The sequence below is a fragment of the Epargyreus clarus genome, unplaced genomic scaffold (assembly GCF_041222505.1).
Source record: "Epargyreus clarus isolate Ecla_fem2 unplaced genomic scaffold, WU_Ecla_fem_2.2 ptg000005l, whole genome shotgun sequence".
Classification (NCBI taxonomy): domain Eukaryota; kingdom Metazoa; phylum Arthropoda; class Insecta; order Lepidoptera; family Hesperiidae; genus Epargyreus; species Epargyreus clarus.
Genome location: NW_027332213.1, coordinates 5,331,421 through 5,354,561, shown reverse-complemented (window position 1 = coordinate 5,354,561; position 23,141 = coordinate 5,331,421). Strand labels below are relative to the sequence as shown.

Here is a 23,141-nt window from a genome sequence, read left to right as displayed (position 1 = left end):
TGCTGCGTAAAATACTCTGGGATCTCCAAAGGAATGCAACCGGAGTCCTCTTAGCGCGTTGCCCCGTTGGGATCCGCCCAGGTGAGCATGACGCTCGCCACACCGTCTTGTGTGCACCAAAGTATGCGACCACACATACCGTTGTCCTTCACTTTTGCCACCAGCAACTCCGGAGAGCCCGTTTTGTTGCTTCTTGGGACATAGCCTATACAGGTCCCGAAACTACAAGGACAAGTCTTATCTGCCTAGGCGTATTAACGCATCTGAGTTCAACTACAGGAATCTAATCCTTCCTTATAGATTAAATACTTTATCGGCGACAGTAGCCAATTACCATTAAGTGAACTGCATGTTCCAATGCCACTTCAATGTTATAAAAACACGTATCTATATACCTTTACAAGCTTAATCCGATTTATCGCTAACAAATATGTTGCCTCCCCACTAGTAAACTCATTACTCACGAACGTCAACTTCGTACAGCTTTATTGCTTGTTTGCCGATCATTTGTAAGTATCGTGATGCATGCCACTCACTAAAATATGCCGGTAAGTCTTGTATTTCACGATAATAAAGCTCGTTGAAATTTGGTCAATGTGTTACGGTGAAGAATGCTGGGAGTGGCGGACTGAACTTAGCTATTATTAAGTTAGTACATTAATGTTGAGAGATTTGGAGATAAGATAAGCGTAATATTTGCAATAAAACTCTTGCTATGAAATGATAATATGTTTTATAACCATCCAATTAAGCTTGGAAATCTATTGCTGGATATATACTATCATAGTAAGGGGCCTTAATCCAGGGCTTGATTGTGATGGTATCCGCAGTAGAATAATAATTGAGCAGGAAATTCTTGTGCTTTCAATATGACTCGCCTCCTGCGACATCCACAAAGAGAGAAGTTTGGGCTGAAGGGGGAAGTGACACAAATTTAAATATGTTATGTATGTTATTTCTACCTTATAACAGCAGTGTTAGGCGCTGCTGTGTTCCGGTGTGAAGGGTGTGGTAAGGGAGATAGACTTTTCCGAGGCGTTCCAGCTTAGTCCTCAGGGGTAGCGGCGCATCTGTGGCCGACCTCAGGTAGGAATATCTAATCCTATCTGGGGTTGATTACAGATGTCCATGGGCGGCAGTAGCCACTTACCATCAGGTGGACTGCATGCTCGTCTGCTACTCTCATATTATAAAAAAAAAAAAAAAAATGTACCTAAGTACATTTTACTGCTTTTGGTATTCAAGTTCAAGAACCGTTTAATGCAATATTAATATATATTTTTGTATAACATGAAATTCTTGATCAGAATAATAATATTTAAATGGCAAAAAAATGTTTAAAGCTGCAAGAAGAAGCGAAGAGCAAATATCATATTTTACTATTTCACTATACATGATTATTTTTGCTTTTTTTCCACAATTCACGGAAAAAATACGTGCACGTGATTCCTAATCATTTCAATTTGAAAGTTTTTAAAAGCTCACCTTCCAGTATGCAAGTAAATCTTCAATTCACAAAACTAATTTAATCCCTTATTCACATGTTTTACACCAAATCAGCCTTAACATTGAATACTAAAAGCGTTTATTGACTGTAATGAGAATGACCAATTGATATCGTTTGCTGGCATCACGGTCTATTGATCCCGAATTGGTGTTTAGTATTCAATGGGCATTGTATCGGCATCTCTATAATGCTTTCCCAGACTCTGACATTCATTCGTAGTAAATAAACAATAGATACTTTGCAGTAACTAAGTTTAAGAAGTTAGAGCTCTAAGTGACTTTAACTTGATATTGTGATACTAGGTACATTGTTAATGGTGTCAAATTTAGTTGAGTCTGAAATTAATATTTATATTAAGATACGATCCACTTTCCTGTTTTTACTTCTGTATAAACTTAGGCAATGCTGGCCTTGCCTACTCGTGGAAGTATTTGGAAAGTATATCGTCTGCTTTTTGACTTAGTAAAATATGGATGTTGGGTGTAGTACCGAATTCTTGAAAAAGTAAACATTAGTAGCGCAGGTTGTTAGGCTTGTTGTTCGGATTTGTGGTAATCGTTATTATTTCTTACCATAAACGATTTGAATAACTAAAATCTCTTTTAAACTATTAGTTTTTTTTTGCATAAATTTAACACATAAAATTGCGTTACTCATACATAGCGTAATTTTTTGTAGCACCTTCAGTTCGGACGTTCTCAGGCCGAATGCGTTATCAGGTCAATAGGATTAACCAAACAATCTATTACAATCGACGTATTATCTAACTCAGTCTTGTAATCCCTGTTTTGTCACCTGTCCTACAACAAAAGGCTTCACGTATGTAAATTTAGATATTGTGCCGAGTTCGTTTGCCTCGCGATTTAAATGTGCCTAATGTGTTATGCAAATAAATGTAACTTAGAATTCCAGTCAGGTTCTATTACAATTGTTTTATGACCTGAAAATGCATAACAATCGCGAAGATTTGTTAGTTTAAAGTCACGTTCTTCGCGTAAATATGTTGCTTTATTAAACTCGAGATTTTTATGAATTATGCGTAACACATAATAGAATTTATCTTGGTGTTGTAGAAATTAAAGGAAACGTTGATTAGGAATGAATGTTGGTGGGAGAACCCTTTGTGGTTCGACTCCGGCGGCACCACCGCGACACCTATTTCTGCCTTATAACAGCAGTGTTGAGCGCTGCTGTGTTCTGGTTGAAGGGTGTGGTAAGGGGACATAGTTTTCCGAGGCGTTCCAGCCTAGTCCTCAGGGGTAGCGGCGCATCTGTGGCCGAACTCAGATAGGAATATCTAATCCTATCTGGAGTTGATTACCGATGTCCATGGGCGGCAGTAGCCACTTACCATCAGCTTGCTTTTATAGAGGCAAGGTTGAGAAATTAACATGAAACATTCCGGCCTATTTTTGTTGAGTAACAATGCATCTTTAGCTGCAAACTCAGATCATCTAGAGATCATCAGAGAATCTAGAGTGCATCAAATCTCAGGTAGAATTCCAATTCTATCTGGAGTTAATTGCCAGATCATTGCAAGTGATCATGAATGCCGTTGAACATCATCAGGTGCGGTGCATGCTCGTTAACCACTTAATTCCATTTATTCCTTAGAGGTAACAATCTGTAGTCGACTTTATTAATCAAATTGTCAATTTCCTTGTGTATTATCCAATAAAAACGAATAGGTTGGATAATTATGAACCATTCCTAATAAATATTCTCGCGTGTCTTGCGTAATAAAGAAGCTGTTTTTAAATGTTTTGTGACAAATGTGATAATGAATTGTGAAGCTAATGCCACTTGAATTAATTAGAAACGCAAACTCAATGTTTACGGTTAGTGGTGTCACAATACCGTCAGATTTAACCAAGGTTTAGAGTTCCGAATAGTTCGCGTGACTCCGTAATATAAAAGCTACATGATAGCTTTAATAGAACTATTTCGAAGTCTTTGTGAGAACGGTATCACCTTTGGTTATACAACGCTAACGCAAGCAATTCCCGTTTCTATTGACAAAATGTTTTGGAAACGGGTTAACAAATAAGCAAAAGAAATGAAAGGTTTATACACTTTAGGTTAACGCAATTTAGAATCAATTATACAAAAAAGAAACCGGTCAACTGTTAGGCGTTTATGCGTTTTACTATGCCGTAAACACGATTTTGATTTTAGAATAGCAATTAAATAATTTAAGAAATATTTTGTTTAATAAATTCACTTGGTAACTATACTGGTTGCAGCGCAAGATTTTTGGGTTTGATTTCTAGTCATATACAGAATTAATATAAATAATGTATGTTGATTTCCTGTCTTGATTTAAGTGTCCGCGTATTTCTTTTAATGTTTATATATGGTACCTGCAATATGGGGAATACAGAACTAACTAAAATTTTAAAATTTTATGCAAATAATTTACAAGTTACGGCATAAATAAAATGTACTTTCTTTTTATGATTGTGATAAATATGTATTTGACATAATCTTTTTCAAAATGACAGTCGACTCTTATCTAAGTTAATGTTGATGTTTTACTTCACGATAATAATCAAGTTTAACAGCTATTTCCGTTTTAAAATACGTTTGTCAGACTGTCTCGTCTGATAAAAACGACTAAAAGCTATAGAATAAAGACTAAAAAAAGTCAAGACATAACTAACTACACTATAGTAATCCGTAGATATTTCGATTATTCTTACTATGAAAGACTAAATAGTATACACGTGCATCCGTATAGGTACAACCATTGAAGTATTACATAACTTAAAACTTCTTTGATCGATAGTTCTTACTAACAATACTACGTAGGTATTTCACGTTTAGTGCGGTAGTGCCGCTCAATGGTAGCGAGTTGGCGAGACGCGTCTTCTGTGCCAATGACCCACAACAACTTTTTGTGGTTGTAACGGACCGACACACTTGATTTCTTATTGACATAAAAGTTAATGACGAGTTCCGAAGGCAGCGACACTGTTTGGGTTGAATCGCTTTCCTACGTTTATAGCTGTTAATCTCTTCGCGATTTTCAGACAAATACAGAAAATTGATGTTTCTGCTGGTAATGTCAAAATTAAAAATTTTTGGTACTGTTTTGATAGTAAGGCAAAATAACAGGTTATTAAATGCATATGGAAGTATTTACTCTACATATAACAAAGAATTTTTTTTTGTCTCCCTGTCTGTTTATTGGACTGGATCTGTCTGGACCGATTTTGAGGAAAGTTTCACTAGTAGTTAGCTGATACTATAAAGAATAACTAAGGCTTATTTAGTTTAGAAAAATAACTAGGGTTCCGCGCAATAAATAAAATAAGATCCATGAGATATCCCGAGTATTTTAACCGCGTGACACCTCGTCAATATAGGTGTAAGATACAATTCTTCTAAAGATTTGATGTAAGATAATCTCAAATTACTAACTGATTATGATACATTATTATTATTATAAGAAGAATACTTAGATAAAGGTGATCGACTATGCGTTTTTTCCAGATAAAATCGTGCCTCTAGATTTTACGGCATAAATAGAGTCACTCCTAGATTAAATGCATTCATCATAAATATTATCTCTGATATATTAATTACTCGTAAGCTTCATAATTTTAGGTAAAAAATAACAATCAAAATGCAATGTAAATGTACTAAGTTTCATTTGTCCTGTACAAATATATTTATCTTCGTAGAATGTTTCGTCTATTATAATTTTAAATTCTTAACTGAGTTCCGAAGTAACAATTTCATTAATATTAATAGAAGTATCGTACTCGAAACAGAATTGCAAGCAAAACACTCGCCAACAGACGTTGATAAATTTTGTTTGCAGTTGATTATTTCTCCGTTCGCTGTCCAACTGTTATTTCTATGTCATCGAAGTTTGATGGGCTACAGAATTTCCATATCTCTGATCTATACGGCCAGTTATTTCCGTCTCCAATTGGTTGGCTGTCATTTTCGGATTTAATTACAGGCTGTTATGGCGATCGAGTTGATGATTGAAGCAATTTGTGTGCAATCGTGTCTTAGGCGGGCCACTATTACAAGTTTACTGTTACTAAAATAGTTGTATTATAACATTAGATATACAGTCAGGAAGATCAGACTAATAGGGTTTAGAAGAAGAGTGTTTTTGTTTGTTTTAGCTATAAAATTTATGTTTTCTTGGATAGTTGTTATCAGTGCCGGAGTTTTCAGGGCACTATTTTTGGTCCAGTTTACTTCCTTCTCGATTTATTAGCAACAATATTACTAAACAAATCTCGTTTGGATCTCTGATCATAGATACTATTATGCTAGTAATTAGCTTCCTGTAACAGTTCACAATTGTTCTCCAATTACTTATCAGTGCGCTGTTATCATTGAGGCAAATATAGGCCATATTTCATTTCCTTAACTCCCAATATTTAGCGAGGCACGGAGCCGTCTGTATGGTATTTTCGGTCAGAGAAATGGTTATTGTTGAGAGCTTGAGATATTTATCGTAGTTCGTGGTCGATTTTCACTGTTGTCTCAATGTATAATTAAACGGCTAGATTTGCTTGCGTAGTTAGGAAACCCGACCACGACACGGCTTTGTTTGTTTCTAAAGGTCTTAAACTCCGGCGGTAATCCAATTAAAACCACGTTTTATGTCGGAGTCATTGAGATCGGTTACACGTGATGCTAAATCTTGTTTGAAGTAGCGATTGAACAAATAGGGTTCTATTACAAAAGAATAGGAGCCAGTTTTTTTATTTAATGATCGGGTAAGTGATAACGGAGACCTGTGAGAAAGAAACGCTCTGAAAACGACGGATTCGTTCGCTTACGGATGCAGGCCCTTCTGCGTGCGAAGATACTATTTACATAACAATTTAAACCGCAAGCAACTGCTACTAGTCTATTAGTTTTTATGATTATTAGCTTTTAAGGTGTGTTATTTTCCTATAAACTTTATCATAGCATGGTACGCATTTATCATTTGATAACTATTATAGAACCCATTCTTAAATGTAGCCATATGAAACAATTTGCAAGTTGTATTGTCCAACACTTTTGATTAAGCCTTATATAAACTAGACTAGATATATGACTGATATTACGTGTTGTATCTTTAAATGCATTACTGATAGTGATTACACATACAGATTCATCATGCAAGCAACGTAGGCACCATTACAATTAATCTTCAAACAACATTAACATATCATCTTTTCCGGTAATGGTATGTCATTACCGTTTACTTTTACATAATGCCTTACTTCGCTGACCCGATGAAACTCAATACCACATTCCACATTCTTACGAAATAATGATTGGTGGTCTCTAAACAATAAACGATAAAGATTAATTTTAAGTGCAATTTGTTAAGCACACGGATATACATTTGCATATAGTTCATGTCAGCTTCGAGTCGTCTGTCATTCACGTAGAACAAATTCATGTTTTCAATGAGGGATTGTGAAACTGTAATTATCATTTGTAACAGGTTGCCTTCGATGATCTTTCCACCTTTTAGCTTTCTATAATTGAACTTGTAATGGACGTTAGTGTACAGTATTTATTTACGAACATGGTTATGATCGATTAGTATGTTTTTGAGAGATATATGGTTGCACTAGCAACAAAGTGGCCAAAATTTCGGCTCCTAATAATAAGATGCTTTTCAAAGTAAAAGTTAAATTTAATAGCGATATCCTTGAGACCAAATTAAATTATAAGATCGAACCTACGAGTATCGGACAAGTTGATTGCGAATTGCTAGATGCAGATTAAATCGTAGGTGTGCAATAACGGTAAGGTGGCCAGCTTGAGGCTTAGCATCATTATGATTTTAATAACGAAATCACGATCGTGGGAGCACATTTAAACTTCTGGAGGGAACTAGCACGAGCACCAATTTGCTTAAACGTATTTTGATGTTTAGAGCAGTGGATAGGGTGGTATACCACTCGGCCTCTCTATATCGAGGTTGAAAGTCCAGGCATGCAAAGACACCTCTGATTTTTCAAAGTTTAAAAAATTTGTATTATTAAAAATGTTTGCGTATTAAAAATAATTATAACTTGTTTAACGGCGAAGAAAAACTTTGTAAGATAATTCAGTGACTCACGGAAAGGTAAATAGAAAATGATTAGTTGACCTCTCACTCACCTTTGACTGTTTTGGGTAACATGTTTGAATTATGATCACAAATTATGATTACATTATACAATTATATAACATTGCATGGTATTAAAATTGGAATTTGGAAAGTATCTATTTTGAGCCGTTTGAAAAACAATGACATTTAATCATTGCTGACGCTCTGTTATGCTGACAATGATACTTTGAACTATCTAAATTGGTCTTTAGTTTAGTATTGAAACAATATCTTAAAATACCTTAACATTGTAAAATAAAAAGTAGGAATTGTATCCTTCAAATCTTCATAATTTAAATTCCAAGTATTACTATTGCCTTTCTGAGTATTACCGCAAGAGAGTATCCTACTGATGGCTCCGAGGAAACGAACTGTGCCACGGCACTCATGACTTTAATTTAGCGAAATTACTTTAAAACCACTAAACATTCGTTTAGCTGTTCCGCATACGATTGTTTACACTAGCTTGCGTTAGTCACGTAGCTGAATGCTGAGATCACGAATCCACGATCGAGATTCTCGTCTCGAGGTAATTTTGCTGGTTTTGGTTTTCTGGGCTTTGAAGGCTAATTAGCAAAAAGTTTGGCCAAATTCACATCCTGGAATTTCGGATGATGATGTCATGTTTCCACGAATTTTTGACATGTCACATTAGTTTTAATGTATTATATATTTAATATAAATATTAAATTATCATCACAGATAGCATCAACGTTCTTAATATAACATATAAGCCTTTCAAATGTTATTAACATGTTTAAATTGACTGTCGCCTTTTTAGTTTAATTCAATGGTGTCACCTTCCCACTACGCAAACTTTAATTGAAACATACAATGCGACGTCCATTTTAAATTCAAGGAAGTTAACGGCATTATTACGCAAAGTTAATGGCACTGGAATATTATATAGCTATCTCCGTTACGTTGTCCATTCAAGCTACAAGCACACGAAGCTTTCCAATTACGCGATGTCGTGCGTCGGCGTGGACGTGACCGGCAGAATCAAAAACATTACCTCAAAACGCACTACGTAGTCCTTTTGCAAGTCAAGTGCCATCAAGCAATCGAGAAAAAGGCGCATATAGACCGGCAAAAGTGTTTTGCGTCGCCGCAGATTGCATCTGAGCTATTACTCAGTATTATTACAAACCGCGAAAGGAAACGACATGACGCAAAAAGTCATTCGTCTTCCGAACGTAATCTGCTGAATGCACTCAACTTAGGATCAAATGCTTTCTGATTTATGTATTTCAATCGTCCCACAATCCCACGTGGAAGGCGCATCTTTGTTCCCATTAATCTATTCAATATTTCACATATGGTAGGGAAGCGATTACGAAACAGTTTATAGAACACTTTGCCGATATTGCCATAATAAATATAAAGGATTCCGCTGTATTTTACGTCGGATCACTGCTATGAATAGACACAATTACTTACGTGGAGGCATCTGATAGATAAGATGGAGATAAAGGTCTAAATGAAGTACTCGATGAGTCACTCTTGCTCCGTCTAAGAGCGGACAATCACATTTAGGTTACACTACGGTCAGTGCTCATAAAAAAAGGAAAACACGTGTCTCGTATATGAACAAGTTGCCTTATAGAACAGGATGAGTTGACACAAGTATGTCGGGCCGCGACATTCTATGTGATTCTGATCCGGATTTAATAAAAAAGAGGCATGCAGTGATGCACCACTGGTTATTGCGGTTACTTATGAAACTTAATTTTCTCAAGAGATTTATCTCTTAATCCCATTGTACGTAAAATGACTTGAATTGTAATGTACGGCGTGGGTCTTATTTTCGTAATTGCAGTTGTTCTGTGAATTGTAATTTCATAAGACAAACGTTATTTCTCACTTCATTAATGGTTTGGAATTCCACAAATGGAATTGTTAATCTCTTTAGAACCTAAGTAAAGGCGAGATATACAATAATTCCTCATTCTTGAGGTATTGTGCTACACGATTTTTAGATTTGTATTTACGTCCATTGTTATTTGCGTACCACACTATTTGGTGTTTTTAGGAGCCTAAGTTTTGTTTCTGATCTGTAAACAATATCCAGCGCGTAATATTGAAATTGAATTAATATATATCTTTCAAATAGGAGGTATTTTCAATCTGCCCCAAATTTTTATGAACTCTAAGGTGTCTCCTTTATAATAATTGACTTTTCTCTTTCTGCATTATTGTTTTGTTTTTTCATATTATATACTTTTTGATATATCAACAATGTATTGTTAAAACTAAGCCATTGTATTCATTGTCCGCAGGTAGGAAGATGAAGTCGAGATTATGAGGACGGCAAACAACTTTCAGGTGAGTCTGGAATGTAAAGCAAGTTGTACAAACATGTTGTCATGAGCACATAATGGTATAATCGGCAATATCTATGTATATGGAGCGCCTGTTGAGTAAACGGAGGGTGTGGCGACGATTTCTAAGCCCAAGGAATTAGTCCACAACCCACGCGTCTTTACAGAATACAATAATTAACTTATTGTGACACTTGACGATGATTTAGAATTCCACGTTCTATTTGAGGATGTTTTACGATCGACGAGTAACGGGAAGTAAGTTGAGCGAGGGAATAGTAAAGAGACGATCAAGTTAGATGATAAGAAGAAACCGCTAAATGGTGACAGCCTAACAATAAGTATGAACTGTTTGGTATTGTAAATACAGTCACGCTTGTAGCTATTGATACGGCTTCAATTTGTAGATGAGTCCTATTTGAGGTCGAGGATAGAAACTTTGCTTTTCCTAAGGAGTTTATATGTAATGTTACGGCGATGCTGCCGCAGTCTTTTAAATTTATTAGCGGAAAATGATCTAGATAACAGTAATAGCTTTCTCGTTGAAAATGAGACGTGGCCTTTGATACAAAAACGATCGCTAGCTTGTTCGCTTCAAGTCCGAGAAAGGTACAAGTGAACACAACAACGGTACAAGCTTTTGTTGTGCTAAACTAAAATCTATTTCTATTGCAAGGTGCTCGACCATTCGGGTTTGTTATACCATATGACAAAGAGCCCACCTTTACATTTATCAGTGAAAATTATGTCTCCGATTTACGTCCTGGCAACGTTTTGAAATATTCGCGCTTGAATTTACAATTTATCGTCTATTCATTTTTGTTGAGCTAGCGCAATTCTTCGAAGTACTAAATTTCATTGAGTGCAAAGTTTCATAACACACTTCCTGCGTTATTCATGAAAGGGGTGCAATAGCGAATATAATATAGCGTAAATATTATAACAATATAGTAAATCTCACCCTTGATTTTTATTGTCATAGTTCTTTACATTAATACTAGTATGCAGTTCTTATGTTGTCAGTGCAATTTATTGACGTTAATTGCTTAATTAGTGCCTGGAAAATAGTAGCTAGCCCTGCTGAAAATAGAAGGCATTCTTACGTATGGCGACAAAGGTAACGCTGGTATTTTTCTATTCAAATCACGAAAAGAGTTTGTTCTTTCAAAATAAATTAGTTTTAACAAGACACTCTAAACTAGATCGCAATAAAATAAACTTTATTTTTTTAATTGCATAATTAATTTAAAACAATTTCAATAAATTATACACTGACCTTTTCACCACATATGGTGCGTTATGGTTGTTAGACCAAAACATCGTATCTAGATTCTGGTTAATTAAGAATTCAAATATGCACAGCCATAAATTCAGTTTTTTGTTTAAATCTTGTTATGCGTTCGCGCTACTAACGTTCTGATTTTATGCCTTTAAAATATGTATTTTGGAAGAAATTTTAATTAGTTTTAAAAAAGGCCAGAGCTATTATAAATATTTTTGCCAACAAAACACGAATTTTGTCAATTTTTAGTAGGCAGGAATTGTCAAATGTCGAAATTTTATAGGAAAATCATTAGATTAATTGATTATTAATAATGGGCATAAATGTAGATGAATTTTTTAATTCATATAATTGAATTCGTGATTGGGTAAATGTCGATTCAGATTGTCAATGAAAAAATACAACACGTAATAACTTTCCAAAAAAAAAAAAAAAACATTTTATACATGGCATTTATTTCGACATTACGTTACCAATAAATTACAGGAGCCCATTAGATGGCTGTTTGCCTTTTCGATTTTGTAATGTGGGTCATATTTAAGATTATGATACGATATTGGCTATTTTACCTTAAACATTATGTTGTGTAAGCTTAGTACCAACGAGGTACAAATTAGTGTTGGTATAGCGGTTTCTTCGCTTGTTTGTGGGAGGTGTTACGAATTCTGCCCCCGAGGCTTCGGCTAACAATACACGCTCGTATCTATGGGTTGCGACAACCTGCGCTCGTTTTGAATCGTTAATATTGTGGTGAAAATTTACTTGAAATTGGCTTGAAATTTCTTGGAAGTATGGTATTGTGTGGTGAGCTTGTTTAACCTTTTGTATGCGGCAATGAGTTGTTGAGACAATGTATTCTATGATTGAGCTTACTTTCGCTATTCTTAGAGTTATCGATATCTACTACTTCAATCGATATCGATATCCTCTTACTACTGCAGAAATAACTATAATCTTGTTTTTTTACGTTGTTGAAATAATAGGTCCACTCTAGTTTCGTATTTATAACCAAATTTGTTTAATATGAATCGCTTTAAGAAGTAAAAGTCTTAACTTTACTAAATAAGAATAAAAATAATTTGTTTTTAGTTAAGTACTTTATTTTTCTTCTGGGTCCATAAGCTTAATGTAAAGATTATAGTATCCGACATACAGTCATTTATTAAAATTGTATTTTGATAAAAAGGCACGAAAATAGTAATTATTCGGCCGGATCTTACACTATTACTATTACCGCCTCTATCTGTACAAAATCAGCGTGCACCCGTTTTGAATAGCTAATGTAAAGATGACGAGATTGCGGACCTTTGAAATGTGTATGACCACAGTTTCATTCAATGAATTTTACATGTATGACTCAAACGTGTACATATACCCACATTGTGTAAACGTTGTGTATATTAAAATGTTATGAAATGATTTATTGCACAATTATGATGATTACTATTACAACATAATTTAACACCTTGTCGGTATAGCAATATCTATTAAGTACAGAGTAGGTACATATTTGGCTACAAAAGTAACAACTTATCTTTATTGTTATTTCACAGTGGATAATAACAACGAAAAAAACAACACTCATTTTGAGTTTTATACCCTTAGTATACTTTAAGTAGGTCTTAAGTTATAAATTGGAAATCTTAGATTTCAGGACATCACCTTTATAGCTGCAGTAATAGTGCTTCGACGGTGAACCGACCCAACGGTTCCGATATGGCATGTCCTCAAAAGCAAGGAAGCGCGTATAAAATTTAGCCATTAGCCACCCATAGACCTCCTAACCGCGCACTACGATACTTTTCTATGTAAATCAATTGCGATTAGGGGTGTGCGAATATCGTTCGAATCGAATCGAATCGAATATCAATATTCGATTCGAAATTCGAATCGAATAATTCGAATTTTCGAATTATTCGAAATTCTTCGATTAATTCGAAAAATTTCGAATAATTCGAAAAATTTCGAATAATTCGTAAAAATTTCGAATAATTCGAAAGTTTTCGAATAATTCGCGAATTAAGGGGGTATTCTAGTCTAGAAGCATGAATTTCAGGTAATTTTTTGAAGTGCCGTAAAAAAAGGCAATCAATATTTTTACCATCCATTTTTTTATAAGTTATTTATTAACATTACAAGAATAGGATCATCCCCAAATTTCAATTTTTACTATTTTTAAAAAATTCGAAAATGTAAAAAAAAAAACTATATTAATTGTTATATTTGTGTAACTATATGGTTTAAATAAAATGTATATTGATTATTGACTGTTAAATTTTTATTCGAAAATTGAAAATAAGAAACCCTGAAAAAATTCGAATTATTCAAAAAATTTCGGATTATTCGAAAATTTTAGAATTATTCGAAAATTTTCGAATTATTCGAAATTTTTCGAATTATTCGGGAACTTTCGAATAATTCGAATTTTCGAACTATTCGATTCGAGTTTCGAATCGAATATTAATATTCGATTCGGAACGAATAATTCGTAAGTTCGAATTATTCGCACACCCCTAATTGCGATTCAAAAATGAAGATAATATTTGGTCTTACGTTTGGGAAGTGACGATTAAATTAAACGAAACCTAGGTGAAAGGTGAATAATTCGGTGTCATGGCATTTGCGCCAAAACAAGAGTTATTTATACTTAAACAGCTTGCCCAATCGTTCGCGTGATGTACCAATGCAATACCGAGGGATAATTTGAACACGCCATGAAAACATCACTGTGGCGAAAGCTTGTACATCTTAGACAGTAAGCGATTATTGCGAGCTACACGAAAGCTTGCTGAAGCTTAATCTTAATCTATTTGAGCTTATGTAAGTTAGGTGTTGGAATTGTTGAGACATAATTAATTTCGTTGGTTTATTTAACATTTGTTTTTAGGGTTCCATACTTAAAGGGTAAAGACTCCGCCGTCTGTCCATCTGTCACAAGCCTCTATCTCCTGAACCGTAATAGACAGACATTTGAATTTTTACAGAGTATGTATATCGGTGACCGCTATGACAGCAAATAGGTACTACAAATAAAAAAAGTTGAAATTAAATGGGCATTGCCATACAAAACACCGCATTTTTTTCCACATTTTTCACTTATCGATTGAACCTTAGTACAGTTTAAAAACGGTAGACATTTTTTAACGGCTGCTAAAATAACAAATATTAAAATACTTTAATGCACATTTTATGTACCTATAAATAAAAACAGAAATGTATAATATTAATATTTTCTTTATCTTATTGAAATTAAATTACTATTCTTCAAATTATGAATCGTAAAACACATTCATTGTCCCTAGCTTTCCTATTTCGCTCAGTTGTAAATGAAGTCATATTCACGTCATATCAGATTGACATCAGAGCAAACCCGTTTCAGGCCGCCCAGGCGGATTTATCGTTGAAATGGATTAAATCATAACACCAGCTTCCATTACTTAACGTTCATATTGAACAATGGTTCAGTAAATTGGCTCATTGACTACCAAATCACCGGACCACACGTAATGCACGGTCTCTACTCGTAAATCTGTACCAATGGTAAGTTTATGGCTAATAAGTGCGTAATTGTTAAAGTTAGGTAAGGTCAGGCGTGGTCGGCAGTTGGATGGGTGACTGCTTGTATTTAACTTTTGACGCGCTCTTCCTCTGTTGTAATTGTTGTTGGATAACAGTAGTTAAATCTGATCGGAGGCCTTATGGGCTTCAAAACATTCGACCGTCACTTGTTCATATTGAATCAGCGTAGTGAAATATATTATGCTCAAAGACATCCAGTATGTCTGCATATCCAGTATTTATGTCTCCCCCAGTTTAGAGTGACACAAAAAAGAACTCAATAATATAAGGTCACAGATAGTATTCCTTGTATCACAGTTGTTCTGAGACAAACCGAGAACGGAATTAATTATTTAGATTGCTGCCTTAACGGGCATTGAATCTGGAACCGTCTGTTTGTCAGGCCGTGTATGGTTACCACTGCGCCCCGTGGGTCGTCAATGTAATTGATATCGACTTCAATAAAGTAGAGATTAAAATACATCATTAGGTACTAAGCTTAGCATTTAATGTAAAAATAAAGTAATACAAATTGTCAAGCTTAAGCTTATTTTATTAAGCTGGTTTAATAATATTCATATTTATGGGTCTTTATGTTTCTGATAAATCCTACATATACAGTGATGAAGACCACGGCGTTATTATGTTACTTACAAATACAACCTTGTATCTTTACCATTAAATTTCAATGTTTTGAAAATAAAACTTTCTAATTAAAATGTTATAGAATGAATAACTTGGTAAATAAAACCGATAACTTTTCCAAAACAACATTATAATTGTATGCTGGTAATTATTCGTAAACGTAAGTCGTAAAAGTTGAAATCGAGTCTTCCAATGTTAATAAAAAAGTATTTCCGTTCTCAACTACCATGTGAATTTCCCATAAGGTTCCAGTTTTTCTCGACTAAATTACACATTTACATTTTACAAAAAGCAGTGATAGCCTAGTGGTTAAGAAACGCGGCCTCTCGATCGAGGGGTCCGAGGTTCAAATCCCAGGCACGCACCTCTGATTTTCCGAAATTATGTGCGTATTAGACTTAATTATCACTTGCTAAAACGGTGAAGGAAAACACCGTGAGGAAACCTGCATACCCGAGAGATTTATAAAAAAAATCTCAAAGGTACCTATGTGAAGTCTACCAATACGCACTTGGCCAGCGCGGTGGACTATGGCCTAATCCTTCTCATTCTGAGAGGAGACCCGTGCCCAGCAGTGGGACAGTAATGGGTTGTTGATGATGATGATGACATTTTACAACTTGCTAGCATGTAATCGTAACATAAGATGAATATTTTTTCTGTTGGACATTAATCGCCTATACAGTTTTGACAAAGAACTACATATAACACTACATTAACAGGTTTCTGGTTCCGATTTCTCGATAAAAGCGAATCTCTCTTCTCTTCCTATTGAGCTAAACAATTTTGTCGATAGTCCTTATCGATACTATTACTAACGACCATTGTAAGGCCGCTTTTATTGCCCGTACTGTCATCAGCACATTCATTGTCATCGACCATGTTTGGAGCAAATCATTGGTAGCATTCATTGTCACCGTCCAAGTTCGGAACAGATGCCCGTATGTTTCCATTTTCAGGTTTGTTGCTAACGGTACCGTGGTTGACCTCCTTCCTGAGTGATAATGCTTCTGTAACCTACTCTTGATAGGAAGGAGCAAAGGGATTTTATAATTGGTTCGATAAATTGTGAGCTGGAAACCGATTGGTCAATAAGAACTCCAGTTGCACAGCAATGGGATAATAAAAGAGCATTACAGTATTTTACCGCAAAATATTTATCAAGATTCCGCTTTATTCGTTCTATTGTGCTTACGGTTTTATGTTAGTCGCTTATCTGGAATTCTACTGGTTTTATTACTTAATTATTCCCATTGCTCCTAATGTCATACGCCTTGCTTCATTTGTCGGCCTTTATATAAAGGCTCCAGGAATTTTGTTTAATAACTTTATTATTATTTGATATTATTTAAGAATATAAAATTTCTAGCTATCACTTGTAGTAAAGAAAGAACGGTTTCAAATTGTATGTCACAATTTTATGTTCATCAATCAGTCAGATTACTATTCATACCAACTATTTACACTTATGATATATGAAGCATTGGAGTAGGTCATAGAAACCAATCGCCATCGAATTCAATTTACATCGGCATTTCTTTAGCATTCATCATTTCTTTATTGATGTTAAACTGCATTGAATCGTGTACTTCTTGTTATTTAGCGCTTGGCTAGCGTGCGCGTTGTTTATGTCATGTCGTTCGCTAGTCGCCGTACATTCTGTCTTTGTCAGCGGTCACCATCATCAATTCAACCGGCTGTCGCTCTACATCTTTACTTCTCTCCTAACGGTTAGTTTATTCAGCATCGCCGTTTTAAACCTTTAAAGGGTTGTTTTGTTCACAAATGTCAGTCTTGCCACGGATTTATTTATATTGCACATCACAATGGTAGCCGTATCTAGGATTGTTTGTAGCGTATTGTCCGATCGCTTTTTATTGACGACAACTTTATTCTCATTGTTGTCTTTAATGCTATAAGTTTTCCTTGTCGATAGGAGTTTACGTTTTAATGTATCTTAAATGTCTGTTTTAACTCAAATGTTTTTTAAACATTAATTAGGTACATGTAGAAGATTTTTTAAATGATTATGACTGGAGATTGTAATATTATGTTTATACATACATACATTATATAATTGTGCTCTATGTATGTATTGTAATATATATATTCCTAGGAAAGAAGGAAATAAAGCACTGTTTACGAAAACACCTTGAAACTTTTTGTATATTGTATTAGACAAGATTTATCTATAAGTTTATCTACGTCTGTTTGGTTTTATTCTTATTTGCGATCGAATGAACTGACAATCTACCGTTATCAATATAATCTTAAGATTGCTGCTACACTCGCGCCGCATCGGATTTCGCTTCGACTAGTTATTAATTAAAATAGATAGAGTAATAACATTCACGATTAAAATTCTTCGCTATTCGAGAACCTAATATATTTAGATATGTATCTATTTGTATAGTTATTGTTATATACTTGATTGGAATATTTGAGGACAAATTTATTCGTCACGATTTCTAAAGAACAACAGCTCATTTAGTCTCCACTGGACTCGAATGACAATGTCTTAAAAGTAAGCCAAAACCAAATTTTTCGCAAGTTATTTTCGCAATCCTTTTCTATACAATGTTTGCAAATCACCTTCACAAAGTCTTTGTAGCTTGAAATTGTTTGTTCAAATCATTGTCCATGTTAAGCTGTTTAATTTAGAAAATATTCAAATTAGTTACGACTGTCCGCCTCAGAGTTGTAGTAGTCCAATTAAACTTATCTTAAAATTATTTTATAATGGACGAATATTTTACTGCATTGCCCACATAGTTTTTGTTGGTTTAAACATAATTATGAGAAGGTCCTTAAAAGTTTCACCCTATTAGCGTTATTAGGGTTGAATGTAGGTTTCTGTTCTGAGTCTGGATATTCGTTTACGTTTCTACATATATGTTTCTGTACTCACGATACAAGGAGAACTCAGTATCATCCGTAACGTCAAAACATGTTTTACAATTCCCACTTCTCTAGACAAAACCACCTGTTGACATTTGTATTCCACGTGCACTTTTTGTCGCATGATCAATATTGGAACATTAAATATAAGACACGCTTGTTATGAGTCGTCTGACGGGTTACCGTCCCAAATTTGGCTCTAACCTGTTCCGTAAACACGATCACCGCTACCCAACGAGTTCGATGCCCGTTTTGGGCACGTACGAGTGTTTTCATAATTTATATTCATTTTCGTCCGTTGTGAATTATGTATTTTCTGTCTCGTTAAGCGTATTACAGTGATGGGATTATTACCACTTGATTTAGATGTTCGTAAGTTAGAATTAACACTTAATGTTTCGTTAAGTTTCTCAGATTAATATTCATTATTCATTCACTTTACCGCCCATTACTTAATACCTTGTTTCAACATATAGCAGTTTTAAATTAGATCTGTCGAACATTTGTATACTCTTCATATTGACATAATTATTGTGTATGTTTTTATAGGGTGTTTATTCTGTTACTTACATAGCAAAAGACGACGTCGTCGTGCGCCCATTACTGACCCCTGCTGGGTACAAGAGTCCTCTCAGATTAAGAGAGATTTAGAGGACCATACATAATCCACCTCGCTGGCCAAGTACCTATTGTTGGACTTCACACACCATTAAGAACTTTTTTAGAACTCTTTAGTGTGCAAGTTTTTTCGCAATGTTTTCCTTTACTTCTTCGTCTCCCCTTGGTGCTGCGTAAAAAAAAAAAACTTAGCGGTAAAACGAATTACAGTTTTCTTGCCTGTGTACTCCAGGTTAAAATCGTTATGTTAAATAGGTAAGTATATTCCTCTCCCGAGTTTACACCTCGTTTATAATCATGGGTAATGTTGCTAATCTTACGACGGAGCGTTAGCATGACTAAGCTATCATTATTTGGCTAAGAAAATAACTCTATTAGAGCAACTGAGCCTTGAGCGTCTGATGTTTAGGGTTGCCAACTAGCGAAGAATGAAGAACGTTAAATTATTTATAACTGAAGAACGGCAAATATATTAGAAAATATAAAAAAATGTACCTATATATGTAAAACGGTTACATTAAAAGCGCTGAAATATCGCCGCATAGTTTCAGAAAACTGAAATTCCAGTGTCGATAACCGATAGCCGCTTTAGTACAATTCGAAATTTTAACATGGAGAATCAATGTTAAAATTTCGAACGAACACCTATGATCTATCTCAAAATACTTACAAAATCAAGCGCTGCAATTGGCTTTATACCAAGGCGAGCACTTACACCATTTAGTCCGTATGTAAACCTTCTTAAGTAAGACGCTGTAAGAGCGACGCTGGATTATGTGGGTTTTTTATCGCACTGAAACCCCCCCGTGGCCGTCTTCAGCGCGTGGTGGAATCCTCCGAGCACGATGTCCCAATCGGGATCTACTCTAGGGGGAACAATTTACGGTCCTCCCGCACCACCTGTGTGTTTACGACTGTTTGCGACCACACATACCGACGTCCTTCCCGGGGTCGCTTGCTGGACGATTCGAGCTTCCACTCTTGCCTCCAGCAACCCCGGCATCCCCTTTTTGTCGCCTTTTACGACAGGCAGGGGATATCGTAGCCCTATTATAGTCCTGGGACTACAGGGACAAGTATGTATAGAATCTACCACAAGTATAAAAATATTCAAATCCATTAGATCCTATAACTTTATTACACGAAAGTAAATCCAGTCCCTAACGAGTAATTTAGATGAAAACGTGTTAGAAAATGCGCTGAAGTATCGCCGCATAGTTTCAGTAAACTGGTATTCCAAAACCGATAACCCTGTCGAAGATCGCTCGATCCTCAGACTCTAAATTCCATTCGTGGCGATTGCCGATAAGCGATACGTAAACTGATCGCCGCTCTAGTACCGTTCGAAGTTCTATCGCTAAATTATCGTTCACGTTTCGCTACTGCACCAGCGCCCTAGTATTACGGTATACGGCATAATGGTGTTTAATATGAATCTTACACGAAGGGATTTGGTACGGATATGATGTTAAAATGCCTTAGTTATGATAATGAGGAACCTAGGAAGCGAGCAGATCTGATTTGGGTTAGTCCACTTCGACCTACGACCAAGAAATAGCTGCTATTGTATCTTGTATGAATTGTATCTTTGGAGTTACTGGTAGTATTTTTATTATAGTTAAGTCTACCGGGTAAATTACATCGGTCCGGTTGTAAATAATGAAATTCTTTAACAATTTAATGTGAATTAAGTGATAAAAATAAGATTATAGTATTTGTTGAAAAAAAAAATGGTATATAAACTGCTGATAAAAGTTTCATGAACAGTTTGATTCAAATAAAAATAATAATAGCTTAGTTATTTATCTGCTGAAATACTTATCTTTATGTTGGCGCTAAGTCACGTGCCAGCTTTTTATGATAGTGTTTAGAAACGTAGGTATTCTATAAATTGGATACAGTTGCACCAATCTGGAACAAAAAGTTTGTCCGAGTTCTGTTATGTCACGAGTTTGGTGTAATTTTGATCATTCACTTTTTGGTATCAATTGTCTGGTACCATTTTTTATAATAAAATATAATGAACACTACCTATAACTGGAACGAGCATAAAAAACATTTAAGTTGGTCCAGGATAGAATCCAGGACCCGTAAGACCGGTAAAATTTGCTGCGTAACTTGAATATTAGACAAACAATTAACTTATTGTTAATAAAAAGGTAAAATGTAACCTAAACTATATATTTTATGTAGTTCATGTTTCATGCACATTTAATTTGAAAAGTGAAACTGTTTAAAACATCATGCTGGGGCATATTTCAATCTCATTTGAATTTCAATTTACCTTAACAATAAATTGAATTAACTAAAACGGCATCTTTTTATAGCCTTGAACATCTTTATCCTATTAAATATCTAATTCGGAATCAATTCTCAGAAATGCTCATGCATTAATCGGTTCTGAATGTGACCTTATGTTTGTGACCTATTGTGCTACACATGATTGATTGTTACATGTTCAGTTTCAAATTATTATGCTCTTTGTGAATGCATAAAGCTTATTAATTGCCAAAAAACTAAATCTCCATTTTACGTCATATTTTATATTAATTATTTCTTGCTTAATCGTCTATGAAGTATCCTAGTTGCCAAAAAAAAATCTATGCAAGTAACTAATGTAATTTGTTTTTATTAGTTAAAAGTTTCTCTATCATAGATCGTTAATCAAAATCAGCTAAGTAACCTAAGCTGTCTTAAGTAAAAATGAATAAAACCCGAAAATCGAAACGAAAAAAATTCACACATTTAGATTTCTTGGAATTTAATAAACCTTGTGTCCAATGACAACTCATAATTATGTTAAAATCGAAGCCGTTTCGGCATCATCCCATGCCAAAGAAATAAATATACATACACTTCACAAGGGTGACCCTCCTATCGTGGTCTGGTAAAAATAGGAGATTTCTCTACAGTGATTAAAAAAAAGCAAAGCGCCTCTATGAAAATGTTGAGGTTTTTAAAAGAAGTAAATACTGAATATGTTTCCTTTTTACTCTAAAAACTTTTCGTTGTCACTCAAAAATAGCAAAGAAATTAAACTCGAGTGACGTACAGAAAGGCTAGTTAGTACCTATTTAATATTATATGACCCTATAAAAACACGCCAAATTCATCATAATTGTCAACGCGCTAACAATAGCAATGTCGTTTTCCGCTCAAACGTGACTCCGTGACATTCCGCTCTCTGAGAAAACATTTTAATCACGAATTTTTACTATTGCGTAAGTGAGATTAAGTGATACTATTGTCTTGTGGTGGTCAAACGGTCTGCGAATTGGACCAATTAGCGAACGCGCTGAATTTCGCATCGAATCTTAGTCAAACTACTGTTTGACTAGTGTCGGTAGCGCTGTTATCACTTTGTGCAAGAGTACTCGTAACCACTCTACTGATTGTATTGTACAATCAGAAAGTTCAAACATAAGATCTATGTGTAACGTTTCAATTTATTATAATACATTTTACCAATAACATTTTTGATTACTTGCGATGTCTCTTAGTTTATTATCTATCTATATCTAGTCCCAGGAATGGTAACGCACTAGTTTTATATGGAGATGGTTACAGATTTTCAAGGTCGGCAATACCGACTTGCCATCAGTTAGACTGCAAGGTCGTTTGCTTCTTCAACCTTGCCAAAATCCGTCGTAGTAAATCTTTCTCCCAGTACGTTACATGTATTTAGAAGTTCCTCCCCCCATACCAGACCAAAAGACCTAATAATATAACAATGTCGGAGTCCACAGCGCCATTCTAATTCTGGTAACCTGTTTGATATTCGATCACGGAGCTCCTCAGCGTGAGTTCCTGTTAATAGCAGTATTATCATAACACGATTAACAAACAGATATAAGCTTGATCCTGAATCCGCTTTATAGCATAGTCAACATTCTACGCTTAAGCTGACCATTTCTTAATAAGCTTGAAGAAGAGAAGATAACTAACAGCTATCCTATAAATTTACACCATATACACACAAATATTTATGCCTAATAACAGCAAAGTAACGCTGCTGTATTCTGGTTTGAACAGCTTTTCCGAGGCGTTCCAGCTTAGTCCTCAGGAGCAGCAACGCATCTGTGGTTAACCCTAGGAATCTAATCTTTTCAGGGGTTGATTACAAAGCCAATGCCCGACTGTAGTCACTTACCATCAGATGGACTACATTCTTGTGTGCTAATCATTTTAATATAA

The 23,141-nt window shown here is 35.0% G+C and overlaps 1 protein-coding gene across 3 annotated transcripts in view; it reads left to right on the top strand.

Moving 5' to 3' along the window:
• Cad99C (cadherin 99C) overlaps window positions 1–23,141 on the top strand; it is a 186,396-nt gene that overhangs the window by 70,060 nt on the left and 93,195 nt on the right. For all 3 annotated transcript variants that reach the window (XM_073093915.1, XM_073093917.1, XM_073093916.1), the window contains exon 2: window positions 9,905–9,950. The gene's annotated coding sequence lies outside the window, so the exon portion shown is untranslated. The remainder of the gene's footprint in view (window positions 1–9,904; window positions 9,951–23,141) is intronic.